Here is a 17,414-nt window from a genome sequence, read left to right on the forward strand (position 1 = left end):
TGTCATCTTTTTTCTGACTACAGTCACCATTATTATGGCACCTGATGAATACCCACATTTTACAACAGGAATGTGAATGGTTTCAAAGCGCTAAGGAAATGCTAAGCTATTGACTCAATAACTAGTCCATCTCTTAATTCATTTCAAAAAGATAGTTCTACAATAAATACAGCAATTGACTTGTCGGCTGTACAATTGTGCAAAGGCGGAGTGTTTTATATATTGTGTATGAAAAATGCGACAGTTGTACTGGGCACTGTACCTTTCTGTTTACTGCTGCTTTCATGTCTTTCTCAAGATATTCATAAAACATTTCTCTTAGTCTTTCTCAGTCTTGAATCTTCTTTCATTAAAGACGAAGACTGAAATATAAAGAAAATCAATTTTTAAAATCAAATGGAATTGTTTTGTTTGTTTTTTAAAGAAAGCTTTGTTCAAGTCATTCAAAAGACAAAAATGGTATTTAAAGTTTCATTCTTTTCCTCTGCAAATTCTGGATGACATTTATTCCCAATTTGTGATGTAAAATAGTCCTACGTATTACACTACCTAATTGCTTGTGCCATCTGTGTAATGCTGTCTGTACACAAATCTGTAACCTCTCCAGGTAGAAGTACAATTTTTTAATGAAGCTTTTCATTAAATCCTCTTCCTCTGACAGGTACTGTTATAGTAACCAGTATAACAATGGTTAATGTGTAATGTTTCCAAACTATTAAAACTATAAGCATAGTACGCATACTAGGTACCAATGAGAAACGTAGAAAGAACACTTTTCTTATTAGTACACCATTCAAAAAAATTCTGTCATCGCCCCAGTATCAGAGTACGGGTATAAAAATGACATTTTTTTATTCCCAAAGTTTTAATTTCCACTTAAATTGCCTTTTCAGATGTTTTTGAGATACTTTCTGAAACACAGAAATCTTTAATGTATTTGACAGGAATATAATTGTGTAAATACCTCTCAATAAGCATCACATGTCTACCAAAGAGGTTGCAATCTTATGCACGTACACCCACACGTATATTGAAGGTATTTAAAGGTCATTGTTTGTCTGCAGACAGGACACAAACAAAGCGGACAGAGGCACTGAAAAGAGTCCAGGATTTGGGACAAAGAAGCAAGCAGATGAATTAATGTGAAACTGATAATATTGCGTTAAACACAACCCTGTTAGATAGAACACTGCTAGAATACCTAGATATTCTGTCCAGAAGGGTACCCCACATCTCAGTTTTATTTGTTTAGTGTCTAATGCCAGTGTTAGTACAGTACCCATTCTGGTATGTATGATCTTTTCCCATACTCAGCAGTATCTTTGGTTCATGAATACAGCTTCTCAAATCACAAGTCAGAATCAATACTTTTGAGTCCTTACTTAATATTTGTTGCCTTTGTAAAAGTCTACCTTTTTCTTTGACCATGAAGAAAAAACCAAAACCTAAGTATTTTAAGTCAGGAATATTAAAGGTGATGCATGGTGAAGGCATTAATTAATTTGTTATACAAGATGACGGGCCAGATCCTGCTCTCCTAATTTAGCCAAAATACTGGCTGCAATGGAAATTTTGTTTCAGTTTCTCCAACAGGATCAGGTACTATATACAGTACTATCCCTTTACATCATTGTAGCAACCACATCGTTTAGAGAAATGATCTCTCTTAGTTCTTTTCAAAGTTAAATTAACTGTCAACAAATGAGATGGAGAATAAAAGGAAAAACAGCTGCTTGTGTTTTACCTGTTTTGCCACCTGTTAACTGAAATGCATGAATAAACTGAATAGTTTTGAGGAATCCTTAGATTTCCTGAAAATGGCATAGAGAATATTAGCTTCCATTCAAAGATACATGGGTGACTGAGTTTATATAAGCTAAATTACAATTACCCTGTACACAAAATAAAATTATATCAGACTGTGAAGACAAAGAGTTTTTAAAAAAATGTTTAAAAAGCTTTTAGTACCATAATTCCAGACAGAAACAAGCTTGTACATTAACAATAACACATCTGTTACTTGAAAATTCTTAACCTGTGCACATTTGCTACAATTTTTCACAGATATTTCTGAATATTGCTTTTTGACTTTAAAAGCAATGCAGATCCAGTATGATTTTCTTTATGTGAGCAAAGATGTTCTGCTAGAGATGTCTCAGGGCACGCAGCTATCCACAAAACTGTAAAAGTCTGCAAAACAACCTAGCAGAAGCAGATCTACAATTAACAAACAAATCTGACAAGGCAGTTGCTGGATCTTTACTTATTTTTACATTACAAGCACTTACCTGATGTCTCGTGCAATATGTTATAAAGATATTTCCTGAAAGATTTTGGCAAATGAATTATGTAGCTGAAATGTAATAACGAAGGTAGAAATTTGTCCTGTTATCAGTCACACACATTCAAGCAGAAACCCAGTGCAGCACAGTAGATAGAACTATAAGCTCTGGGATCTTCTCATTCAACCAAGATTGCTTCATACAAAAGTTGACAATACACTACTGAAAGCCATTGTTGATATTCAACATTTTTTAAATAGCTGAACAGAATAGACAATAAGGCATGAAGGAAAACTTGGATAGGAGGCTGGCCTGGAGTCTGGGTTCGGAAAGGAAAAAACATTAAAAATGGACAACAAATATATGATTCTCACTATTAATTGCCCTGTAAATGGCAGTTAACTGATCTTTACCATGCTGAAATTCCACTCCTTTTACAGGAAGAACATAATACAATCCATATTTTTTTTCATCTATTAAAGTCTAGGTACAGTTTAAAATACTGGCACTGAGACATATGCTTCCGTGGTTCACAAACACCATTCGCTAATGTAAATTAAGGAATTTGCAAAATCACTGAAAGATCCTCCCGTTAATTGTTAGAGACCTGTCTGCCCAGGCTGAGGAGATTATACATTTCAACCATTACATCAGAAAAAGGATTCATCTGAAATATTTTTTAAAAATCTGAAAATATATATATTTTGTATTATCTCCTACCCCTCTATTTCCTCAATTAAAAGAGATCATACCACTATGTCTATTACGGTCCTTGAAGAATTTTACAAAAACTTTAGAGACATTGTGGATCATGGTTTATTCAATCAGCTGTTTGTATTGTGTTTGTTTAAGGTTTTGGTGCTTCAGGGTAAAATTCCCTGTTATACCCTGTATAACTCTGAAATCTGAAACAGTACAAGCAGATGTCTTTCCTAAAGACACGTCTGGAATACCCTGTGCAGAACACTATGCTTAGCAGCTGCTAAAGGACACATATGAGTTTAAATTATTTCATTTCTGGGTAATCTAGATATTCCAGCAAAACTTTTTATACTTTTTACTCTGTGGCTCACATGTATGCTTGCCTCCGGTTCTGCTTTGGATTTCATTGTGTTCTGCTTCATCCATGCTGTTTTCAGCCCTCCTCTGTCCATTTTTAATGGAGAATATTGTCAGATTATTTCAAGCCAAACCGAGCAGTTAATGATGTATGTTGGTAGAGTAATTTAGCAGGGATTTTTGTTAAAATTTGTTGTGCTATACACTAACTCTAGTCTTACATTTAGACTATGAAAGGTAACTGCACTTTACAGAGCATCTTTCTCTTTTGTTTTCAGCTAGTCTTACAAGGTTTACTGCTACAATCTAGACATTACCTAGGATACTTAGACTTCCTTGAAGAAAGGACATTGCTTGCTTTGTCTATGTTACATCTGAGCTGCTTGTTACAGGAAAAGTCTGAAAGCCAAGGTGTGTCCAACTGGGCATCAAGCCCACACATCGTCCTCTTTGTCAGTCTGAACTCAGCTTGAAATCGGGTTGCTTACAAATACTGGCTGTCCCTGCAGCAAAACCCTTCCAGAGCCATCTTATTTGCCACTGAGTGTGACTAATGCAAGGACTGATCTACTGATGATTCTGAGCAGACTGTCAGGCAGAAGGGAAGAGTAGGCTTGGGTATGTTTTTAAAGGACCTTCAGCTGTGGTCCTCTTAAAATGCTTCCCCAAAAGGCAAGGACCAGCTGATGAATACTTTGCTCTCCTGCAAAGTCCAACGGACACAACCCTTCAATGTATGAGTCACATTCAAAGGTGACAGTCCTAGAAGACATTCCCCATTTTAGCTGTATTTGACAAATTGTCTATCCTGACATATATTGAACTTAAGCCACTTTAGTTCAAAGTCCATTGTATGAACTTTGTATAAACCAGAAGGTTTGCTCAAGAAGGTTTGCACACACAAGCTGTGAATAGGTGGTCAAATCACTTTGTCAAGCACAGAAAGCCAACAGAAGCACTGAGTGGGAATTACACCTATAGGGCCTAACATCTCTACAGCTGGACGTGTCTCATAAACTCACCTGCTAGATTCTTGCACGTTAGAATTTTAAAACTAAGAACACAGAACAGATAAAACTGCACTGAGCTTTGTAAAGCTAACACATTCTAAATAATCAAATCCTGCAAGGTGTCCAGACTACCACGAGAAGTATTTTCTAAGTTAAAAAAGAAAAAAAAATGTATTTTTTTTTAACATCAGAAAGAAATCAAACACAAGCACAGTATGTTTTGCTTTACAACTGGCTTTCAAGTCTAAGTCACACAAAGGTACATATGAATTAATTTAAATTAGTTCCACTGATTTCAATTAACTTATCTCACTGATGTCAGCGGAGATGTTCATGTGGTTGCAACAAGCCTACAGCATTGCCACTAGGAATATGACATCTGTATTGAACACTATTACCTTTTCCCTTGTTCCTATGAGATTACTGTAACAACTTTCAGCAAGAAACCTAAACATAAAATGTCAATATATAATTTATATTTTCTTATTACATGCCTTTCTGTTTTCTTGTCACTTAAAATGATTCCTTTTCATGAAGATTTGTGATCTCAACAATTACATAAATGTCTACATTTCTCCAGGGCACGAAACACTAACTGCCTGGGCCAAGAACTTTTTTTGAAATATCGCTCATATGGAAGCTGAATTCTAAATGCACTACATGCTGCACTCCAAAGGTATGTGAGAAGAAATCAGAATATGAACCTGGGCTCTTTTCCTGTCTTAACCAAAGTGATGAATCACAGCACACCTCAGCTTTCGCAAGAGGCAGAATATTTGAATACGGAAAGGAAACTGCCACTTGTTTTCCAGGTCAGATTCCTCCTGTGTTATTGCTTAGATGTTATAGATACACTGTCTGTTTAAAATTTGTCTGTTATTAAAAGGATAAGAAATTCTGTTCTCAAACCCCCAGTGTTTCACACAGTGGAATTCTAAAATTGTCAGTAATAATTCTGTAAATTATGTCTACAAGAAAATTGCAGTTTTATCCTTCTGAAGGAAAGGATTATTTTACTTCATAGTTCAGTGTTCATCTCTGGAAATAACTTACTGGGTTGCTCTCGGCAAATTCACAAGCTGCAGTTGTCAGGACTATCATAAAGTTGTATGCAACATCAATTTAACGATAACATTACACTGGTTTTCTCTCTAGTCTTGCATGGAGCCTGTGAATTTGTGGGAAAGAGATATTCAATACCAATGCATTCATGAACAATGAAGAAAATGACAGATCTGTGTTCTGAGGACATAACATACACCTTGTCCACACTTCATTTGGATCCTTTCAAACAACTGCCAATCCTGCTTCCAGATAAGCATAGAACATTACATGTATTCAGTAACTGTTTAAATTATTTTAAAGTTTTAGGTTACCACTTTAATTGCAAAGTCTTAATTTTCCTCTCTTACTAAAACCCTGATTTGAATTCTTCTCTCATTGTTATAATTTTCTGTGATATAAGCCTGCTATAATTTAGCACTCAACTGCATTGAATCCCATTATGAAGTCTCATCTTATATCACACAGAGTATATCTGAGTATAGCACACAAAATGCTTAGCTTGTAAGGACAGGGAGCTTGTCATCTCTTTAATTTGATCACCACTGTGAAATTTGGGATAAAAAAAGTTGGACCATAATGGCAAGATAATGCAAAATATCCAGATTTTTTAAATGAGTGACACACTATGCATTTCAGAGATAGAGATATGTGTGACCTTCACAGAAGTTAATTAAATATAGAGAAAAGCAGTCTGATTTTTTTTCTGTAAGAAGCTTGTATTTCAAATGTCCCTGACCCTAACTAATAGACGGGACAGTCCAATATGTCTGCTATTCCCCAAACAAGGTCCTCTTGAATAATTTCCCACTAGAGATCATCAGAGTGAGGATGCCCTCTGTTGCTCAGATTTTTACACATTTAAAGGAAATTGTCTTTCGCTAGTCCACATGCAACATTACATTTTGTCTGTTTCCAAGACATCCTAGTTAGATCTTAAGTGTTTTAAGTGTTAAGTTAGATCTTAAGTTTGTGTTGCCCTTGAAATGTTATCTAATGTTTTATTTCCCTAATGCCACTATGTTAAATTAGCAGTAATAAGTATACAGACTTTGGTTTACTGAATTCTTTTACAGCAGTCAGAATAACTGTTAGATATAATGTAATGCACAGACCAATATTTTTTTTTCCTTGGTGGAGTAATAGTAACTACAAGAAATCACAGACTGAAAATCCAGTTAATGTCTTACAGTAGTGTTAAATAAACGGTTATGAATAAGGTAATAAATCAATGTTTCCTAGGCAGTCTTTTCAAACTTGAGGCAAATTATTTCTTGTACATTAATTGCTTATGAAGTATTCAACAGCTAAAATAAGTTACTTGAAATGGCACAGACCTATATGAAAGAAGAAAACTCCCAGAGTTGGATGCGGGAATAACTTCCTCATTCTACAAAGTGTTTCAGCATTTCCCCAGATTTCACATTCTAGACTGAGGTAGAACAAATAATAAATGCCTACCTCTACTCCAAAAAAAACCTACAGAACAAACAGCAGCAAGAAAAAATAAACCACTCCAGAACTTTGAAGCCTGCAGCAAAAGCAGCACTGGTATTAGGGCGCTTACCGATGCTATCAGAGACCTGGTTCACATCCTTGTTTTCCCAGCCTGTTGCACAGCAGCCGAGTACCATAAGCGCCATGCTTCTAGACAGTCTGAGACAGCACCCTTTTGTCTTCCTTATTGGACCTCTTCTACTTTGCAAACTAATTAAAAATTATTTCCATAAGAACTAGAACACAGATCTGCTACAGCTCAAGAGAATGATCTAAGCATGGCATGAAAGACTCTGCACCAAAAGAGTATATAACTATTTATACCTATAAATACTTTATACTTCTATTTTGGAAATCATATTTATAGAAACAATTACAAATACATTTTAGTTGAGGAAAGTTAGAAAATGCTAACAATAAGTGGCTAAATATTGCCACTTACATAGAGGTACAATTTTTTCTAGCACAGTTACAGAGCATTAAGGCGTGGAGGTGGAGTTTGGGGAAAAGATGCAATAAACAGTGGAGTCTTTTTTTTTTTCAATAATTTTTCATGAAAATATCTACAGAAAGGCCAAGTTACCAGTGTTGGATGTTACAATGTATTTGATTAATTTTTTCTTTTTTTAATATAAAATTGTCAGATAATCTTGTCCTGCAAAAATACTACATTTTAAAATTCACCGTAGAGCTGTCAGGCACCCACAGACTCTCAGAGCTAGAGCTAGTACTGAGCTTGTGCTCCTTGTCAAAATTTAATGAGACGACCAGTTCTAAAATAATTGAATTTTCATATCAGAGCGAGCCAGGATTACACAGACAATAAAAATGCTGAGTCCTGTACTGTTACTGGCAAATACCTTTTGCTTTGCTCATGAAATCAGTATGTAAATGTTCAGGGTTTGTATTTAAGGCATCTTATGCATTTAGAGTTGTAGTACTAGCAATAATTTCAAATGGTGCCGTTGATAAGTAGCTGGGTGGTTTTTTTATAATGTTCAAACTGTAATTTGTTTGGTGAATCAGGATAAGCACTTGGTTTATATTTTATATAAATGTTAATGCAGTTGCAGTTTAATTATGTTTCTTAACTTTTAACATTTCAGAACTAGAATTTGAAGAAGACCACTCCATCAGATTGTCTTGCTTTCATGGAATACTTGCATGAGTACAGCCCCACTGACTTATGACTTTAAAAAGTAGAGCTGTCCAGAAAGTTAGTGCCTGCTACAGGCCAGGAATATATCCAGTGCTCTCTATATTCCTCAGCTTGCAGGTTGAAAAGTCAGAGCTCAAAGGTCCCCATCAGAAGTACAAAGGAATTTTAAAACAAAACAAAACAACAACAACCAAGGTACAGAATGGATTAGATGACTTAGATAAAAGTTTAAAGCAAAAATAAAACGTACCTCAAAAATACAGCAATTGCTACTACAGAAATGGTGAATGGAAATGATTAAATGGACCCTTAATATATTGTAAAGCTGTTACTGACAACTATTTATCTTATTGTTTTCCAGAGGTTACTATGTAATGTGAAGTATAAAACTGTAGGAATAAGGGTATCTAAAGTTTTCAGACAGGCCAGATGTCTCTGAGTGTCTTAGCAAGAGGAGTTTTGCACAACTGCTCAGTTTTACTGAATTGTAAAACACATATTTGGCCAACTATAATTAACGTGGAAGAGCTACTGAAGATCTCATAGCATGTAAATGCCTCTGATCCATTATCACATCATACTTTCTAGTACATATCTTCCCATGATACACACCAACCCATCATCATTATTTAAAGCAGAATTATTTAGCTGCACACATTGTTTTGTTTCCCTGACCAGCTCACCTAGTTTAACAGATGTTCGCATGTAGCTGCCCAATACGCTGGAAAAATCTATAAAAGAGGGAGGAGTACAGAAAATACATTGTCAAGCTCAAAAGCGTTTGTGAAGTAAATTCCAGTGTCTAATAAAAGATTAAATGGAAAAGAAAAAAAAAAAAAAACACAAAAAACAAAAAACTCTTATCCACTATTGTTGTCCTGCATCCTTCCATTAGTCAGAGAGGAGACTGCATTGCTTGATGGGAGATGTAGTTCAGTCCTGAATGTCAAAATTGAACAGCGTAGAAATGTAGGAAAGATACAATGTAAAATAATAAGAATCTAGCTGTTCGCTGTGAAGAATCTAACTGTTAATAAGAATCTATCAGTGTCGCTGTTTTTACTAACAAGGCATCACTACACCTTCTACTCGCCTTTTGCATTTACATGGGATTAACCTCCCTTAAAAGCGATTCTGTAATAATATATCATTTATATGTACACTTATGACCTTACCGTACTTTCAGTGAAAAAAAATGTCCATTTATATGTATCAACTGCAATATGCATTTTGTCCCGTGATAGGGAAAAAGGCAAAGAGTCACTAATATGGCCTTTTAGCCCTAAAAGACTTTAATACCCCTTTTCCTTATCTTAGATCAACTTTATTATAACACAGTAATTACACAGAAAAAAAGTAATGATCCTAATGTCAGCCACATTTAACCTCCTTTGATCTCCCAGGATTCTTTGCACTAGGGGCTCAAGGAAAGGCCTTCTCTGACTTCTTGATAACTGAATGAGTGATTATCCTCCTTGTTAATGGGCAATGATATAGGAAACTCTTCCATATGTACCGAATATTCATGAGGGGCTGCACAAGCTGAGATAAGACTATAAGATGCCACAAGCAATCACTTATAAGAACACTAGGAAAAAATATTCACACTCGGGGACACTGCTAGACTTGGGGTTTCTGTGCTGAGGGGGAGGGAGGGAGGGAGGGCAGCTCTACTGCTGTCCCCCTGACAGTGTAATTTGGAGAGAGGACCTGCTTCCATCGGCATTTCTGTGACTGACTTTTACTAGTCAAGTGCATATAGCAATGTGAACACCTTCGCTACCATGTCAGAATGAGATTTACTTTCACCTGTTATCTTAGCTCCAAATATGCACAACCAAGACAAACCACAGACATTGCTGAAGACAAAAACAAAACAAAACAAAAAAACGGTTTAGTTTCTAACAGCAACATATACCACCAAAAAGAGGCTCCAAAGCTGAGGGTTGTGACTGTTCTCCCCTGATGATTCTATCAGCTTCCCAAAAAAACGATGCAAAGATGAACCAATGAAACCAAACAAAACCCAGTTTGAATCTTTGATTTTTTTTTTTTCCAATCTAAAGCTAAATCTGAATTGATGACCTGAAGTTAGTTCTGTTGAACTCATACCAGACCTGAACCAAAACAACTTCAATCACAGAAAATTCTGAAATTAACTGAAAGATGCACTGGTTTGACTTTTCAGCATTTAGAGATCGGTGGAAATTGATGAGGAACTTCAAGCGGACAGGCAAAGCAATCTATTCGCACAGTGTAAACCTGAAGCCCAGACTAAAAATCCATACTTATCAAATTGAGAGACTCCTGCCTTTGCATCTGAAAGTCACCGGGAGAGAACCTGCCTGTTGCAGAGAACTGAACGGGCCATGGTTGCTCCATCTGCATGCTTTACAGTTTGTAAGCATCTTTCTTCTAGCACTGCCAACAGGAGCGAACCACAAGTACAGAAATCTTACACCCATTTTTGTGCATCATGTAGATATTCTGAAGAGTATGATGCTGTAGTTCAGAGATACATATACATGTTGGGGCAAGGAAGAGGCTGAGGATTTCTCAGTATACCAACTACTGTACAGTGCACAACCTAGGCTGAGTGTGGACATTGCATCTGTTAAAGCATTTCTGCAGAGGTTTCAACTACCCAGGTTAAGTGGAGCTGTGTTTAGGGGCTGCCCACCAGTCTGCACCAGCTGTATGCATGTGAATCAGGACATGCTCGCTTTTACTGCAGCACCAAACAGTATTTAGCCTTCTTTACACATATGAAATATATTTTATTCTTTATTCCCCCTGTATCAATAGAAACATAATTTTTGTAATTTCTAAAAAAAAATTACTAGATTTGAAAACTATTTTTGCAAAAATCCTTTATCTGCCTCCCTTCAGAAGTGCTGCAAATCCCAACATGATTTATCGAATGTCCTTACTTCCGAAAGGCATTGTGGCTACTGAAATAATGAACTACTTGAAAGTCACATTTAATTTACTTCCAAAGAAACAAGCTAGCATTGCTCAAGGTTGCTGGGGAAACAGGAAAGCTGCTTTAGATCAGTTTGCAGCAGAGAAGACTTGCTGATATTTTGCAATTTGTACATGTTCATCATAACTTTAACAATCTCTTATTTTCAGAAACCTATTTCTGACTTTGTGTTAAATATTCATCTTCAGACCCACAGCATTGCCTTGTTTTCAGTTTTGGATTCAGATTCATAAATCTGACTTAAAGATAAGCTGTTTATCAGAATTGTGTACATATTTTCTTCTTTTGGGGCCTGTTTAATCAAAGAATGCATCCAATTTCAGCTCTAGAGAAGCCCACAGCAGGCACAAAATCTCATTTCTTGGGTTTCTACAGTACGAAAGTTGTATGCAATTTCAGCTGATCAGACCCTTTCCAAAATCTTTTATTGGTCACTCTTAGACTTCCTTGCTTTAAAGAAAAGTTCTAATAATTTCCAGAGTTGTAAAATGAAGTTACTGCATTCACTTACTGCTCTCCTATAAAGAAAGGGAGAACTGCATTTGAAAGCAACATGCAAGTCTGTTGAATTCCGCTAATCCTTCTACTGGAGATAAATCAGAACATCTTTTTCTGTCAGTTGCAGTACACAGATATGATTTAATATGCACATATCCTGGGCTACCGAGTTTATTCCCAACTTACTGAAAGTTACAGTACTGAAATGAATGGTGCAACAATGCCTCTCATAAGGTAGCCTGTCTTTGACAGTAAGGGAAGCTAGTAGAAGGAGGAATCACTAAGCTTTTGGTACAGATAACCTGACATAGTTCCTTTAGGTATAAAACTATGCCCTCCCTTGTGCAGCTGAGTTAACCATTTATAATGAGCTTGGATTTTACCAAGTAATTGGTGAGGCTAAGATTAGATCTCAAGCTCTGCAATGCTCAGACCTATGCTTATAACTGGAAGAACATTTTCTCACAATACTCAGTTTTGTACAAGGGATCGATTCACTAAACTCATGTCAGTCATAAGAATTTCATGTGTAGGAATAAATGAGTTATCTGTGCATTATTGTTTAATTATTACATTATCTCCCTTTTAGAATCTCAGAATTATATCAAGCACAAATTAAGTTAAAAATGAACAAAGAAAACTATTAACCAAAATTAAAGTGCTTAAAATGATTGATGGTATTGAGTCCAGATTGCTTTCAATAAGTATCATAGGATCACAATTTAGAAAATAGCCTAAAACAAAAGATACATAATACCTACCTCTAATTGAATAAATGGTATAAAACACACATGATTTTATTTTATTTTTTTCAGAGACATAGCTAATAGGTGTATACCATCAGATAATTCTCCAGTTTTCCTGTCAATATACTTTTGGTTCAGATACTGGTAAAGAACACTACATTTTATCTCTATTGTGTTAATTTGTTGTGTTCATTAACTTCCCAGTTTCCCTCCATACAGCTCATGACAGTGCTTTTCACACATTCTATGCCTAATTGCATATTTTGAGATTTTTTGCGATATTACATCAAGTCTTTGCTCTGTTTTGGAGTCATTATGGTTTACAGTTATAGTGGCGATGTTTCAGTTTACTGCCTTATTTCATTTCCTTAACTCCGAGTGCCATCGTTCACCAGGACAAACTGAAGAGAGGAGAAAGCAGAGAACTGTGAAAGGTTAAATAACCAGAATGAAGAACAGAAACAAGGAGAATAGCACATTGGAGATTTGGACCATGCCCCATTTGAACACAACATAGATATAGATAATAAATAACAGAAACAGTGAGGGATGAGAGGAAAAGTCTGTGCAATTGAGGTAAAGGGTTTGTTGCAGAAAGACCGATCTTAGAAGAGAGAGAGCTATACTTTCCAGAGGAGTCCTTCCTGTGACCTTAACAGAGGAATCCTGCTGTGCCTGGAGGGAACAAGGGCTGGGGCTCAGCAGGAAATCTCTCCTTGCTGCAGGGCATGCATGCTTCTGGCCACTGCTGGGGAAGACAGGTAGACTGGCTGCCTCCCCGAAAATGTGCCAGCGATGGGGAGTTCTGGAAAAACTGTCGCATGCTGCTCAGAGTTCATTGATCATTTTCTTGCAAATGTAAATGGTGCTGTCACCCAGCCTGGTAACAAAAGACATATTGCTGACATAATCAGCTACAAAAGTGGCACATAAAGGGCTAGCCAAGCCAAATTTCAGAAGGAACTCCTGATACCACTTACTGAAATACTAACCAAAACTGGGAGGCATTGGAATCAACTCAGGAATGAGTCACCAGAATTTACTAAATTTTACAACATCATTCAAACAATTCTGTTCTTAGTATTGTAGCCTCTCCAGTGCTAAAATCCCAGGGAAGGAAGTGGGTTGTAACAGAGACAGTATATTCCTATGCTTTGATGCTATTCCTCATTGCTTACAAATAAGTGAACTTTTACACCAAATTAATACATAAATTAATACAAGATTTTCTGAGGGAAAAAAAAAAGTGAAGATTGGTCATTAAGGAGAATAAGATCAGGAATAAGGTCGGATCAGTTCCAGAGATGATGCACTGAGGATCAATGCTGGCATATCTAGGTTTATTTCACAGTAAAACGAGCGTACGTTATTTTGTTTTCTACCTCAAGATATCTGATGTGCATTAAGTATTATAAACAACAAGTCTTGGGAACAAGGCCTTGGGGAGCACCAATATCCAGCCTCTGGCACAGCCACATTTCATTCATTTATCGCCAGGTTAAGCAAGCTGCTCCTGAGACAGAGCAGTTTGGTCAGAAATATATGCTGGACTTGTGGGTGCAATGCAGGCAATTAACATGAACTACTGTTATTTGACACGTCCTCTCAGAACATCAGCTATAGCCTTACTAATATAGATAATTGGTTCAATTGTTTGCAGACACGCAAAAAATTACGTACTAACACATCAGATGAGTGTAGGGTATTAGTGCTAATACATTGATTTTAGCCAGTAGGTGTCAGCTGCTTTGTCTATGATGGATTAGAACATGACACATCACATCAGAAACACAAAATACAGGAAGTATTAGATGAAAACCAATTTTAAGAATAGAAAGTTCTCATTCAGGTCTGTTGGCCATCTTACATGTTTCATCTTCTCCTTCCTATTTGTATTGCATTTCCTTAATTCTCTATTGTTTCTGATTGAAAACTATGCTCTAATTTGAATGAGCAATTCAAACCTGCTTCATGTGTTTAAAAAAATCTGGTTACAAGTCCCAAGTATCTACTCATAATTTTTGAGAGATCAAAAGCAGTAGTGTAAAAAATTGTTTGCTTTTTGCCTGTAGCAGCAAGCAGTTGCACTAAAAAAGTATTACTCCATTATCTTTAAGATAAACTATCACAAATATCTGGGAGATAACCTCACTTTCTTGAAGGAAAACCTCCTTCAGCTGCCATAGCTCTGAAGAGCATGTGTGTTTTTCATACAATACACCTGCGAACAGCCAGTTTGGATTCCGTACACAAAGAAAGATGGGTAACTAATCTTTTGCATTTTATCTGGAATACCAGGTCATTCTACTACATGAATTCAGATTGTATAACACTGAGGTCCAGCTGACCCTAGGCTCTATTATGGCTGGCTGTACAGATTGCAAGAGTTCCTGCTCCACAGACCTTCCAGTGCAATATAACCTACAAAAAGAGACACTAGAGAAGGAAAAAAAAAAAAAAAAAAAACAAGTTGCGTAGATACACAGTAAAACTTACCTCATTGAAAGATTGCTATACAGATTACACAGCCTCACAAAATTACTTTGTATACTCAGAATAGCTTTCACCTAAAACTTTCAGAGCTGAGTATGTCTTTTTCCAATTTTCATCTAGAGAAAAAGACACAGAATAAAGAAGTTGCACAATAAAGGTCATGGACAGCTGAGGAAGACCTCATCAGGTTTTTTTGGGGTGCCCCTTTTCTATAATGATCTTGATCATCCAGAGAGAGCTTTAAAAATGAAATAAAAATGAAGATGTGAAAGGATGTTCTAAGATGAAAAAATGCTAAGTACAGCTTGGTTAGCTCACAGCTAATTTAGAGCGTAATCATCTATCCTACCTGAAGCCTAAATTATCATTTGGTAAATGCTTTCTTTATCTATTGGAATAAATACAGGAACTTAGAACAATATCAAGAAGGAGAAATCAGAGTTTTGTACCAGGAAAACTCCATTTATCTACAGAATGCAGATATAATACTTTTGTGAAGTGCAGACTCCCTCAGGCCATGAAGCTAACTCTGCAATATCCCTAAGAATGATGCAACTATGAACAGGCACACTCAGGATATGGTCAAAAATAGATATTTCCACCTCTATATTACATTACTGTACAAATCAGCATATCCTGTACCTCTCAAAAGTAAGCTAGGTATAGATTTTTTGGCTGTTGTAGAGTTAGCATACAATAAACTGACAAATTATGAGAACATAACACATAAAATATTGCCTTATGACAAGAATAGAAAAAATAAGGAAGAAAAAGGAAAAAATAATCAGGGAAAGCATGACATGCAAAAGTCTTTTACTTGTATGGAAAGAAGAACAGTAATATGGAAAAAAGTGCTCTTCTGTGTAATTAGTATAGTATATTACGGTGTAACAGAGAACCAAAACCAAAAAATAAACCATAAATTCTACTTGATAATGTCAGTTTAATTTAAAACGCTGCTAAATCTCCCAGTATACGTTAGTGTGTATGTTAAGATTGGTGTGTACATAAAGGCACTCCAACAGAACCACACAATGCAATGCTAATAGGGTTAGGTGCTCAGAATATAAGGTAACATAAGTGCCATTTGATGCAAGAGTTGCTAGGGAAGGCTATTTTTTCCTGTCTGTTAATTAAGTGAATTTAGGGCTTTTGAAAGGTGCCAGATTGACAGTCCTGAGACTGAAGTCCTCTATTCAGGGAGCAGCGAGACCCAGCCAGCAGCAGCAGAGCTGCCTCACACCGCCCCTCAACCTTGACCCGCAGGGCTCACCTCTAGCGATGAGCCGCGCTGGCGGCTCAGTTTCCGAGCCTGTTCATTCTCTGGCCTCTCTGGGGAGGCTGCTGATAAAGGTGCTAATTAGGGCCAATTGTTATGGAGGGTTTTGTGCTGCGAACACCTGTCCATTAAAAACTGAACTGGGAATACCAGCTTTTTTTTCTTTTTTTTTTTTTTTATATATACGGGACGCACCGCAGACTCTAACAAGTGAGGATTTTTCAAGCACTACTGACCTAGGGCCAGAGCTGAGGTAATACGTTTGGGAAAGACAGCTTAAGGGTTGCACCAAATTTACTCCACTCATCATCATTATTATTATTTTAAAAAAGTAATAGGAAAAATAGTTTTTCAGAGATGATCCATCCAACTGCTTCGATGACTCCTTTTCTAGGCAGTTGAGTCTTGACTTTTGCCTTTGAGATAGGTTGTCTTTCACATCTGTTGAATCATTTTAAGAAAATGTGAACGATTCAGCGTAAAACCAAAGAAGGTAGATAGCTAATTCAGCAGAGCAATTGATGTTGTCTAAGTCTTCTGTAAATCTGGAGTGTGAGTGCCTGCACATTCTCCGTTTCTCTCTACCATTAAATGATCAGGAAGGGCTGCCAGTTGAAAAATGGAGCAATGGGAAGGGGCCATCACTGAACAGAACGCTTCAAATGACCAACCTGTTAATTTTATGGGTTGCTTGCAGGCAAAAGGGTAGGAACACTGAGTTTCTCAGAGCCAAACATGCTCTGAGCACCTAAGATATTAGATGCACATAATGACATTTCAGATAATTGCTTTTCATTCCACTGTTATGTATTTTTTCTTTCGTACTGGTGATAACTACTTCCAACGTAGAAGCAAAACTCCCCGAAACCTCGAGTCACTTAGCCCTTTGTAAGATCTTCACTTCACTTGATCTAGTGCAGGAAAGATAAATAGAAATTTTACTGTAAATAAATTGTAAGTTAAGTTGAAGCATCTACAGTGACTAAGACAGCACAGTCCATTTTAAAATAAAAGATTCTTTAAATGTGCTTTTTTTTTTCCTTCTTTTTCTCCAGAAGAGGCTGACTTCAAGCCTTTATTGTCTTTCACCTCCTTCAAGGTGCAATAGAGAGATATAGCAGCTTAGTGTTCTTGACATCAGCAGAGAGGCTGAAAAAACATTATCAGGGAAGAACCAATCTCCTATAACAGTTGAATAGTACTCACACTGATGATAAAGGTTTGGGTGAAAGATGAAATGAAAAACGTGGCTATAGCTGCTTGTAGCAAAACATGCTTTTCTGTAGCAGTTTTGCCCCCTGTCTTAAGTGTTTATATTGAATGAATAGTTGGTGCTTTATATGACT

At 36.6% G+C, this 17,414-nt stretch overlaps 1 long non-coding RNA gene across 1 annotated transcript in view; it reads right to left on the reverse strand.

The window, feature by feature from the left end:
* Positions 1-244: 244 nt before the first annotated feature.
* Positions 245-17,414, reverse strand: part of LOC121077375 — a 71,253-nt gene continuing 54,083 nt past the window's right edge. Inside the window, exon 3 of the long non-coding RNA XR_005824004.1 lies at positions 245-362. This is a non-coding gene — a long non-coding RNA (uncharacterized LOC121077375). The remainder of the gene's footprint in view (positions 363-17,414) is intronic.

Source organism: Cygnus olor, chromosome 13 (assembly GCF_009769625.2).
Source record: "Cygnus olor isolate bCygOlo1 chromosome 13, bCygOlo1.pri.v2, whole genome shotgun sequence".
Lineage (NCBI taxonomy): Eukaryota > Metazoa > Chordata > Aves > Anseriformes > Anatidae > Cygnus > Cygnus olor.